The sequence below is a fragment of the Cephus cinctus genome, unplaced genomic scaffold (assembly GCF_000341935.2).
Source record: "Cephus cinctus unplaced genomic scaffold, Ccin1 Ccin1_scaffold0307, whole genome shotgun sequence".
Lineage (NCBI taxonomy): Eukaryota > Metazoa > Arthropoda > Insecta > Hymenoptera > Cephidae > Cephus > Cephus cinctus.
Window position 1 is genome coordinate 66,836 of NW_014333010.1, and position 10,885 is coordinate 77,720.

General features: G+C 42.9%; 1 protein-coding gene across 7 annotated transcripts in view; it reads right to left on the minus strand.

The window, feature by feature from the left end:
* LOC107266345 (protein tincar) overlaps positions 1 to 10,885 on the minus strand; it is a 70,485-nt gene that overhangs the window by 51,183 nt on the left and 8,417 nt on the right. The window contains exon 2 of one of the 7 annotated variants that reach the window (XM_025083529.1): positions 5,021 to 5,063. The exons of 5 other annotated variants lie outside the window; for them this stretch is intronic. The gene's annotated coding sequence lies outside the window, so the exon portion shown is untranslated. Of the gene's footprint in view, positions 1 to 4,371; positions 4,522 to 5,020; positions 5,064 to 10,885 lie in introns of those variants that run through there. One more of the 7 variants, XM_025083530.1, reaches the window with a different exon arrangement.

Here is a 10,885-nt window from a genome sequence, read left to right on the forward strand (position 1 = left end):
TCGAAGCTTTTCTTGAAGAATTTCGCTTTTTTTTTTCATTAACCAACATCCCGACCTCTCATACCTTATCACATCCAATTTCTTGCGTGTCCACCCGGTATATACCCTCCTATCGTACCAGCCCTCAAATCTTCGTAAACCATACATACCCCCTTATGAATGCCCCAAATCACTAATTAAAAAAAAAAGTCCACTATCACTAGCCAGTGTAAAAAAAAATAAGTTCTCAAATATTGTCCAAACCGAGATGACACACCCGGTATACCGATTCCGTAATCATGAAAATAAAATAAATTCATACGTCTCCTATACCGGATGACGTATACACAAGAAGCCAGTATGTAACGTCCTTCAGCACATATGTGGACTGCACGTGTGACATGTAGCTGGAAGCTTTTGCAAGCTCCACTCGAGAACAACAAAAGCTGTCAGTGGGACTCGGGCCGTTTCCAAAGCACCGAGAACGTCCCGGAATAAGACACGCGGATGACGTCTCTCCGATGTCTGGGTCCTGTCGTACTTTATTCCTTTCTATAGGCATTTCAGTCTGGCACAGTTCGCACTGTTTCCCCTGCCAGTAATGACAGTGTTTTCGCTATGCCTAAATATACAGTGCCCTCCTATCTACCTACAATATAGATATATGCATACAGTTTCTGCATTGCGTTTGCCAATTCCTCTTAAGCTTCGTTCACACGAGTATTTCCAGTCCATTGACTTTTCGACGTCCCTCGTATGTCTTTCTTAGTCCCTTCACATAAAATAGTGTGCACTTACGCGTGCTGTTTATCACCGTACCTCCTGTCAGTCTTATCAGTACCTCTTATCTTGCATCTGCCAATTCAGAAAAGATCGAATTTGGTCTCTGCCATAGGAATATCAAATGGACAGGCGTGCTTTTAAGGTGATAAAAATAATCCTGTACGATATATCTGTACTATTTATGCATATCAACTTCACATATGCACTTTTTTATATGTCACTTTAATATACGACGCTATAGTGGTATTGTACGTGTATTTGCATTATGTGCATTTTTCTCCTTCACTCGTACCGTCCCTACTACTAGTACGTTACCAGAGTTACGACACACCTACTATTTGCATAGGATTCACATACGAGCATATGTGATCTGTACCGTAGGTGGTTCCCGTGCTTTTCTTTAGTCGGGTTGTACATTGGTACACGTAACTGTGTCACGTAGACGTGTCTAATAAAATCAGCAGGGAAACGGAGGGACGTTTACGGGATCGCGGAAGTGTGGAATGTTCGTGGAACGAGAAATATTGCGATTCCAGGTAAATGGCAAATGGCTCGCGATTATGTAATCAGCCGGTACGTAAAGACATACGCGCTACGTAACAATGCGTACTGAAAATGTACAGTGAGATTTTGTGTACGTAAATCGTATTTAATGGACGTCTAGAATTTATTTTTTTTTTTCTTCATATTTTCCACGTCCATTAAACAATACGCGTTTTTGAAATATTAAAAGCTTTCTTTTTTCTTGTGCAATTTGAGAAACGACTGTGAAATTATTGGATATTTTTGACGGGTGGAGAAAATTTTTCCAAAAGATGGAAAAATTGAATGGCGTTTTTTTTTTGGAAATATTGAAATAATTTACAGTCGAAATTTCGTGAGTTACGTATACAGACTGTTGTGTATTGTCGCGTGTCGGTTTGTCATTACGTAAAATTTCGGTTGACGTCAACGCGTCAATTTCAGCCGTCTTAATTGGCGGGGATAATGAAAACCCACCCTTAGAGTGTCAATCAATTATACTCCCGAAAGTACAATCCGCGCCAGCAGCCAAATTTCGAAGTCGGATATCGCGCGAACCGCGGAAAATTAATTCGCCGTTAATCTTTCACGTGGACGGACAGATGCGTAATTTGCCAAAAAAAAAGAAGAAAAAGAATAAAAACGAACCGTCACGCTCCATAAGAGGTTAAAAGATGAAAGGAGTGGGAAAAAAAACGATAAAATCGATTGCATTTAATTGATTACCGCAATTCGCAATTAATCCGTTCGATTCCATAAAGCGAGCGGAGATTCCACGAACAGATCAAAAAAAGAGCAGCGGAGGGGGGGGGGGGATGAATTTTGCGTAAATCTGAAATTAGCATTTTTGCAATGCTCGGCAGAGTGCCAATTTCGTTCAGCACATCCAGCACATTTCGCACAACCCCTTGAACCCCCTCCCTCTCTCGCTCGACTCACCATCCCTTATACAAACAACCCCTCTTTCCCCCAGATCACTTTATTCACTCTCGCATAAACAAAGAGAAGGGTTGGCGGGGGGCCATTCCTTGAAAAATCTTCACCAAGGGTGAAAGGGGTGTGAAAAATAGTCACTCGAGACTCCCGACGTACGTTTTCCACGGCCAGCCCCTAATACGGCATGACGACAACAATGCAACCCCTAAAATAATTCATAGCCAGGGTAAACACGGACGGGCAGAAAGTCACTAGGTATAAATACAAGGGTACGGCTAGCTGCATTATCTCTTTTTTTTTCATAGGGATTTTCCCACCCTCTATTTACACGTACGATACTGGACCCGGCTACACGCAACCCGGCCTGGTAGTGGGTCCTGGCCGGTGCTGTGACACTTTAGAGACACCCCTTAACTTTAACCGCAACCGGGGCTGGTACAGTCCCTGCATGCGGAAATTTACCGATAAAGGACATGATCCACTTAAGAAATGAGAGAAGCTTAGGGGTATCCCCGAAACACCGGAGATGAAGGCATAACCCTAAGTAAATGTGAAAAGGTGTGAACGGACCTTTAAGTCACGAAGACTCGAACTTGTCAGTTAAGTGATCGCGCCTAACGATAAGAGGCAAACGGCGGAGATAGGGGTTTTGATAAAGGTTAAGGGCAATTTAGGAGCCCGCCTGACCTGAGCTGAGGTCGCGACGCCTCAGCTGTGACCCGGTGCCCAGGAGGCCGTGGAGGATTTCCAAAAGTTACGTAACGATTCGCTAAGGAACCCTCCCGATTTAGTTTAAATGGACGACTCGAGGGAATTGATAAGAGTTATCGGCCATAAGGACCTCGACCAATCGGAATGATTAGTTTCCGAATTTGACTGTTGTCGAAGTCGTTTCTGCGCGACCTCCAAGATCAGCGCCTACGGTCGCGTTTCTCGATTTGACGCGTCCTCAAAAAGCGGCAAGATCCGTTGACCTGGCCCGTCTCTTATGACAGGTTCCTTTGGAGCTTTCGCTTCAGCGCAGTCGGGACTGTCCCAGGTCAACTCCCAGGTCATGCCGGCTAGTCGAAAGAATCGGCTGGCGCCCCCGCCTGATACGCGGATGCACAGCCGAAGGTGACGTAGGTTAGTTCTCGGATCTTTGTTATCGGTGTCGAGTCAAGAAAATACGTTGCAATATATGTATATATATATATTACACCCTGACACCAAAGTGAAGATTTTTCAAGGCATCGAATCGCGTCTTCCTACCAGCCTTCCATCTTATTCGTATTTACGAGTCACCCTATAGTAAAAAGTTATGTCGTCATCCCCTCGACCGGGGGATACAAAAAATCAATGCCAAAGTCATCCCCAGGGAGTCGACAATACATAAACCGCAAATTGTCAAAATAACAGGTAACCAAAATATTCAGTAAAAAAATATTCAAAACATCTTCTAAGCGAGTCTCGCGTGTTCCACTTTTGAAAGGTGAACAAAATTAATTTGAAAAAAAACATTTTCTCTCTTCACACTTTGTAGCAATCAAACGAGCATATACACGGCCTTATACCCAGTCATAAATCCTACTGGTATTTCCAACCTAAGCCGACAGACCTCGACCCCGAGCGCCACTTCGTGAAGTGCATGGAAAAGTGAAACGAAGTGGATACAGGAAAAAAAAAATAAAAAAAAAGAGAGAAAAAAGATACGGACCTCTACAGATAAATACGTTCTAGCATTTCTCAATTATCTATAAATATATATTTCACGTTCGAATAAAACCAAGAGGCATTAATAACTAGCTGCGTTCGAATATAGTACATACATGTACACATAGTATATATATATACAGGAATCAGTAGCGGGAACATTAACCAGAAGATACGAAAGCGTCCTACAAATAAATTTTCCCCAGACTTATGAAACTCGCCCCACACAGAATCGACAGTTCGGATCAGCCCTTTAAAAATACGCAAACTCAAAAACACAGTACATCTCAGAGCTAAGAAATAGTACGTTATATTGAGTCTTAAAATTAAAAAAAAAAAAATTTTCAAAACTCAGATCTGTTCCAAAATCCAAAAATATGATATTAGATAGACTTGACTCGCTTCTTAACGCGAAACTCCCGTATATCCAAGCGTTCGATTACTCTATGTTTTACTCACACTCTCTCTGTCTCCCTTCCACTCGCAGCACTCCCCATCTGTCTCTCTCGGTCACTCCCTGACTCACAATCAGAAAGACTCGCCCATCTCCCTCTCTCTCACTCCAACAGTCACTCTCTCGCCAACCCAATCGGCCTGGCACTCTCGCTCGCTGAGCCAGCCTGACAAAATGATGGCGAACGAGTCCCAGACGCAAACAAGAGCCGAGGCCCGCGTGACTCACGTGCTGCCATTTCTTTACGGGGACTCTTCGGCCGAGTCAAAGCATCCGGCTAAAAAGATATCGCAAGGAGACCCGATCGAGTCTCGCCGAGCAGGCAAAGATCCTCGAGCTCCAAACGGAATCTGCGTGTGGATCGACGGACAACGAAAGTGTCATTCCTTCGAGCGCGTAAAAGGGCGGGCTTTTTGAAAGTTACGAAAACTTAAAGAAAATCAGAAGACACCGAACGAAGTTTCTCCTTGGAATTTTTTAATTAAGGACTTTAATCGTCAATTACGATCACCTATAAGTAGGTTGCAAAGTAAAAACGTAACTTTGCCGTACTTCGGTTAATTATTTGAATTTCGGTTTGAGACTCTTCGCTGTTGATACTCTATATATATTAATTTAACGCCACGTGCGAGCGTCAGCGTGTGTGTGACTTACGTAAAGGAGTGTCAAGCGTGTACAGCCGCGTGAGAAAGTTCAGCTGTGATAAAACAAAAAAGATTACGGATGTCAGCGTGTATTAAGAAAATAACACATAAAGGGGGGAATACGGGGAAGGTCGTTTTTATATGTAAGGTGGAAAATCCCTTGTCGACGAATCTTAGCGAATAATAAAGTGAACCCCTTTTTTTCGTTTTACTCATAAATTCATTGGAATTTTCGTTACAGTTAGTTGGGGTAGCGTGTTTCGAGTTTTCTGGGTCGATCGATATTTACTCTATAGACTTTCCTTGGGTTGATACCTAGTATAAGATGTCACCGTATATACCTCAGTTCGCGAGGAGTATTAATGAAAAAAAAAGGGCAAAATTTTTCGAAACGTTCTTTTTGATATATTTTTTTCAAAATTTCTCCAAGTCGATTTTGGACATTCTCAAAATCGCAGGTACCCCCTGAAATTTCGTATTCCTCGTTCTGTATACCCAACTTGAACCGCAAGCCGCAGGGGTGAGCATCGATAACCGTACTAGCCAGGGACTTCCGGTTCCAAAAATAAATTCCCTAAATCCAGTTCGTCTGTCGCCGTCCCTGTTCTAATTACGGAGCGAAGATCTTTCTGGTAGAGACGAGGGTAACCATAGAAAAATGGATCATCCAGCTGGGGGAGTCCGGGCGTAGTCGCATAGGGCGTACAGGGAACCGGATGTTGTTTCAACTTGACTCCTAACCCGAGTACAGTTGGTAGACCTGATTTCCCTAGAGAAATTATCCATGACCTTGGCCCTGCCTTTACTTGGTTAGGCGTACGGCTATCGATGGTGTCAAATTTTTGGAAAAAAAAAAAAAGATAATCGCGCGACAGTTGTCAATGTAAATTCAAAGTTTCCACAGTGTGGGCAGTGAAAAAAGTTACTAGATGAATCTAGAGAATTTTTGACGTTCCTATGTATATTGTCTGGGAGATTTCTTCTGCATGTATTTTTTTTAATTAATCCAATCCTGCGGTAATGGGAGGAGAAAGGGTTGCTGGTTGTAGATTCGAACGAATCCGGAGAATTGACACGCGCTAACCGTATTCAGGTAGAACACCTACTCGCAGGGTCGTGCGATCGATTTCAAAATGAGGAAAATTCCATCCGGAGTTCGCGAGACGATGAAAGGAATTCACGGTGAATTCCGATGGAATTCACGGAAAGTTCATGACGTTTTCTAGGGATATATATATAGCTATAGGTATATTTAAATGCTGGTTGGTACGTTGATATAGCAACCTCTGTTACTCGGCTATTGGCACTTGGAAGTGAATTGAAGCTCCCTATTGGATGTCTGGCGCTGATGGTGACTACTGGTTGAACTTCCGTTAAGATGACATCCGGTCTTATTTTTCTGACGAGCCGAATTGAAACAATCGAGAAAAACTGTAAAAAGGGACGGAAACGGAAGACTCCTGGGCTAGGGTGATAATTAGCGGTCTGCTATATACATAGAGAGCTTACGTAGAAGAAAAGTTTTTTAATTATTTCGAAAAAAAAAAAATAGGAAAAAATCATTTTTTTATCAACATTCTTTAGAATTTTGCAAATCTTAGGTTTTCACCTTCCTTGTGACCTGAAAAAAATATATATACAAAAGTGTAAAGCTCTGACGGTAATTGTCGTTATTTGTAATAAATCACGAAGAAACAATGGAGAAGCACGTAAGTGAAAACGAATCAATTGTGCGAGTTGCGAAAAGAAGATTTTTCAGATTCCTCAAGTTCTTCCTCCCCTCGATCGCCGCGGAATCGCGCCAGAACTTTGAGCGTCTCGAAGTATTTTCCGTTTATTTAATTTCAGTAACTTTTAATGGCCACGAGAGAGATATACACGCAGCCAGCAGCGGATAACGAAGAATTCGCGAAGACGAATGGCGAGAGGAAAAAACGCTTTAAGGGAAAAAAAAAAAAACTTTTTCTTATCAAATTCTTCCAAAACAACGAGAAAAGCGATCGGTCGATCAGCCATGTAATAAAACTTCGATTAAGCCTTGGCGAAAGGGAAAGTGGTCCAGGACGATTTCGAAATAAGGGATGCTGAAGGAGAGATCAGAAGAAATATCCCATAGGAAAATAAGTTGCATCAGCCTGTACCAAAAATCGTCTCAAATTTTTCACGATTCCCTAATTTACCTTAAAAACATAAGCTTGATTCAGTCATATCAAATTATAAAAAAAAATGTCCCCCTCTATCTTCCCACATTCCCCAATACAGTCCATTCCAAGATACGTTTCCCCCTGCATAAAGCTAAATCTCCATGCCAAGAAGGTAACAGGATACGTCCCAGTCACGGTTAGCAGATCCCGACCCAACAACAGAAGGGCCCTACTATAAGGCCCATAAAGGAGCTACGGATGGGACCCATTGTTCGCAGGAGCCAGAGTTTACAGTAACTCTAGACTTATGCGAAATAAACATCTCGGAAGGCGGACTATCAGCTTTCGCATTACTTACACCTAGCAGCCAGTCATACCGTCACTAAGATTACCGACAGGGTCGCCAACCGTAAAAAAAAAAAAAAAAAAAAATGGTCATACTTAATACAAACCACATAAATTCCAGTAAATTCATACCCATAACATACAAGGAAAATCCCAAAAAAAAATACCCTCGTGTTCTCCAATTAGCAGTGCTGCGAACAGCCTGGAGATAAAAAAAAATGTAAAAATAACTCACGAAAGGGTTTAACCGTTGTGAGGGTAGCTTAACGTAACATAACTGAAGGATCGATAGTGGTTAATGTAAAATCTTGCATGCTGACCAACCTGCAAGGCTATTTTACATGCGATCGATAATGAAACGTTAGTTCTGTGCTCATAGCGAAGGTACACAGGTACAAGGCTGTTGGCTACGCTTACGCGCAATTCCAAAGCTGCCCCCGGTGGCTGCTGTTGGTACCACTGTTACACTAGTAACGGATATACCATACTATTGCCATATGGTAATAATTTCAGGGCTGTTAACGTTACGACCTCCTATACGACCTCACGTGAATAATCACCCTGGCGAAGCTTCACTCGAGTCCAGCGTACGTCCGACCTTTGATCTTTCTCGGTTGAGGCTTGTCGGGTTCACGAGTTTCCTCAGGTCCGCCAGGTGGCCGCGATATTTATCGCACGAGCGCGAATACAAAGCTCGTAAGACTTTTCAGTCTCGTGTAAAACTTTTTTTTTACTTATCCTCAACGTTCCTTATCGCACCTCGTGAAATTTCCGAGCACTTGGCGATTATCAGGCTGACGTACTAATTTCAGCGTCACAAGAGGTTCACGCGTGACTGTGCAATATTACGAAATGCACGTGTTCGGTGAAAGTACAGTCGGTGTCAACATACGCGGAACAAGCTGGCCATTTAAAGCGAAAAAATTTAGCGGGGGTGCGGAATGATTTTATGAAATAAAAAGAAAAAATTCCTCGATCTTCCCTTTGGGTTCTGTCAATGTATGCAGATGAGACGGTGCGTATACATACGCGAGACAAGGTAAACTTTAGTCGTCTGGAAAGTTTGGTGCAAACAGGAGTTGCGAGGACTTTTTTTTTATAGGAATCTTTGTATATTTCAATATTATACGTTGTATTGTACGGTAACGTGGCAGGTTCGAGGTCACGCGAACAAGGAAGTATAAAAAAAAAGGATTTAATTATCCTCGTTAAACGTCATGGAATTTCATAGCACGATTCTTCGTAATTGTTTTACCATTTACAGCGACAGAGAGGGAGACACGACTTGGAATTTGGCAAGGCCAATTCGCATGGTAGCATCGTGACGACTGGTACTCACCTGAAACAAGCGAAACAAAGTTTAATACCCATTCGGATAGGAATTGGCATTTACTTTAGCGCGAAATAATTACGGAATTTCACGTCAAATGCCAATTTAACAAAATAACCGCACCATTTCGCAATTAATATGACAGTACTTTTATTTTTTCTTATAAAGAAATATATAATGAAAAAATAAATTACGGATAATGGAATTGCGCAACTTTCGCAATTCCAACGTATACGTAACGAGCACTCATTCAGCGTCTACGAATTAATATGTTCCCAAGCTTCAACCCTCGAAAAAAAATATCCCCCGAGGGTAAAACAGTGCAATTCCAATATCGCGGAATTGCGTTCAAGGCAATTCCAGTTTCTACCCAACTCCCATGGTAAATTAGCATCGAGTAACCCAAACAGAGAGTGATGATAAATACGAAACTTCAAAACTCCCGGAATTGCCGAACCGTAAAATGAAAATAGTAACCCAGCAACTCCGATACACCAAGCTATTCGCATAAGCAACAATGAGGGGGCTGCCGGTGAGTGAAAGGCGAGAAATCGCTCTAGGGTAGGAAAGGAGGTCGCAAGCTATAGATAAGTGTATACCCTCTCCAAAGAGAGAGGGGTGCCTCCAATAACGAATAGCAATTCCCAATCTGCCGGCTCGTGTACCTACCCCGTAGCAATTAATCATGGAGTCATTTTCAAAGGTGCAACCCCCATAAAGTACCTTCACCTCCGAGGTGTAGGCGTCGCTTGATAAATCGTAACCCTTTATCACGCAGACTTTCAAAGCGGCTCCGGCACTAAGAGACAGAGAATTGGGTCCAATAGCTATGGAAACGCGATTCCGCATAGACACGCTAGTGGGAAACTCGTGAAACAATGGGGAACACGTGAACCGATAACGAATTACGGAGAATTGGTTGCAGAGCGATAAACTGCAAATCTCAGCTAAAGCCCAGGAAATATACGTAGCGCCGTAAGGGAAAAGAAAAAAATCCATAAAACAATACCGGAAGTCAGCAGAGTATACCGAGAACACCCGATACAGTCCCTTTCAGTGGAATTGTCTAACCGGACCCTGACCAGTGGAACGTTCAGAACATAACCAGACGGCTGTCCACATCGAGTGGAGAATTTTAAGGCCAGCGCGTTGCTGTTGTTGCTGGCATCCATAACCGACGGACACAGGGGGTGGTTAACCCCCCCCCACCCCGAGGCAGTCAGGGGGATCAATCCTCAAACGAAACTGAAGGAATAAGAAGCCCGAGTTGAATCTTCATTTAAAACCCGTGAAAAAATTCAACTAAAGCAACAAAATTTTCCTCATGGGAATTGCTTAACATATGCTATATATATACTCTGCATATGCATATAATTGCATAAAATCTATTTTATTGATCCTTATCAGCACGTCATGATTAAACACTGTCAACAATTATCGCAGATGATCAATATAGTAATAATGTCCAGACAGTCTTATCACACCCTGTGACTGACGAAAATGAAAGAAATTCCGAATAACGCAACCTCGTATAAATAATATTAAGACGTGAGACTGTAGCTGTACGCGATACCGTAATCTGATAAGACATAATACACGGGAGCGAAGTCCTTCGTTTACGTGGGGATAAGATCGGCTCCCTCTTGCGCCACAGTGAGGACTAAGTGGGCAGCCAAAGGAGGCAGGCAGGGACCGAGATAGTAAAAAAGAAAGAAAAAAAGAGGAAGGAGGGGGGCGCGGGAGGGCTGGGGAGGGGAGGGATCCCCGAATAACATCTGTCCAGCGAACTCGTTAAAGATTTTGGGCCCCGAGGGACCCAAGAGAATCCACTCGGGATCGTATCCCTGGCTGTGTGCATTGTATCTCCTTGTGAGCTCGAGAAGAAAAAAAAATATGAAACAAGGAAAAAGAGAGAGGAAGAGATTAAGAGACAGCATCCATCCCGTGATGCAGCAGCGACGCGCGAGAAACGAAAAGGTGGCAGGTTTAAAAATAAGTTTGGTCGATCGCCTGGTCGGCAGGTGTTTCGTAGTGATTCCGCCCCCCCCCCCCGCCC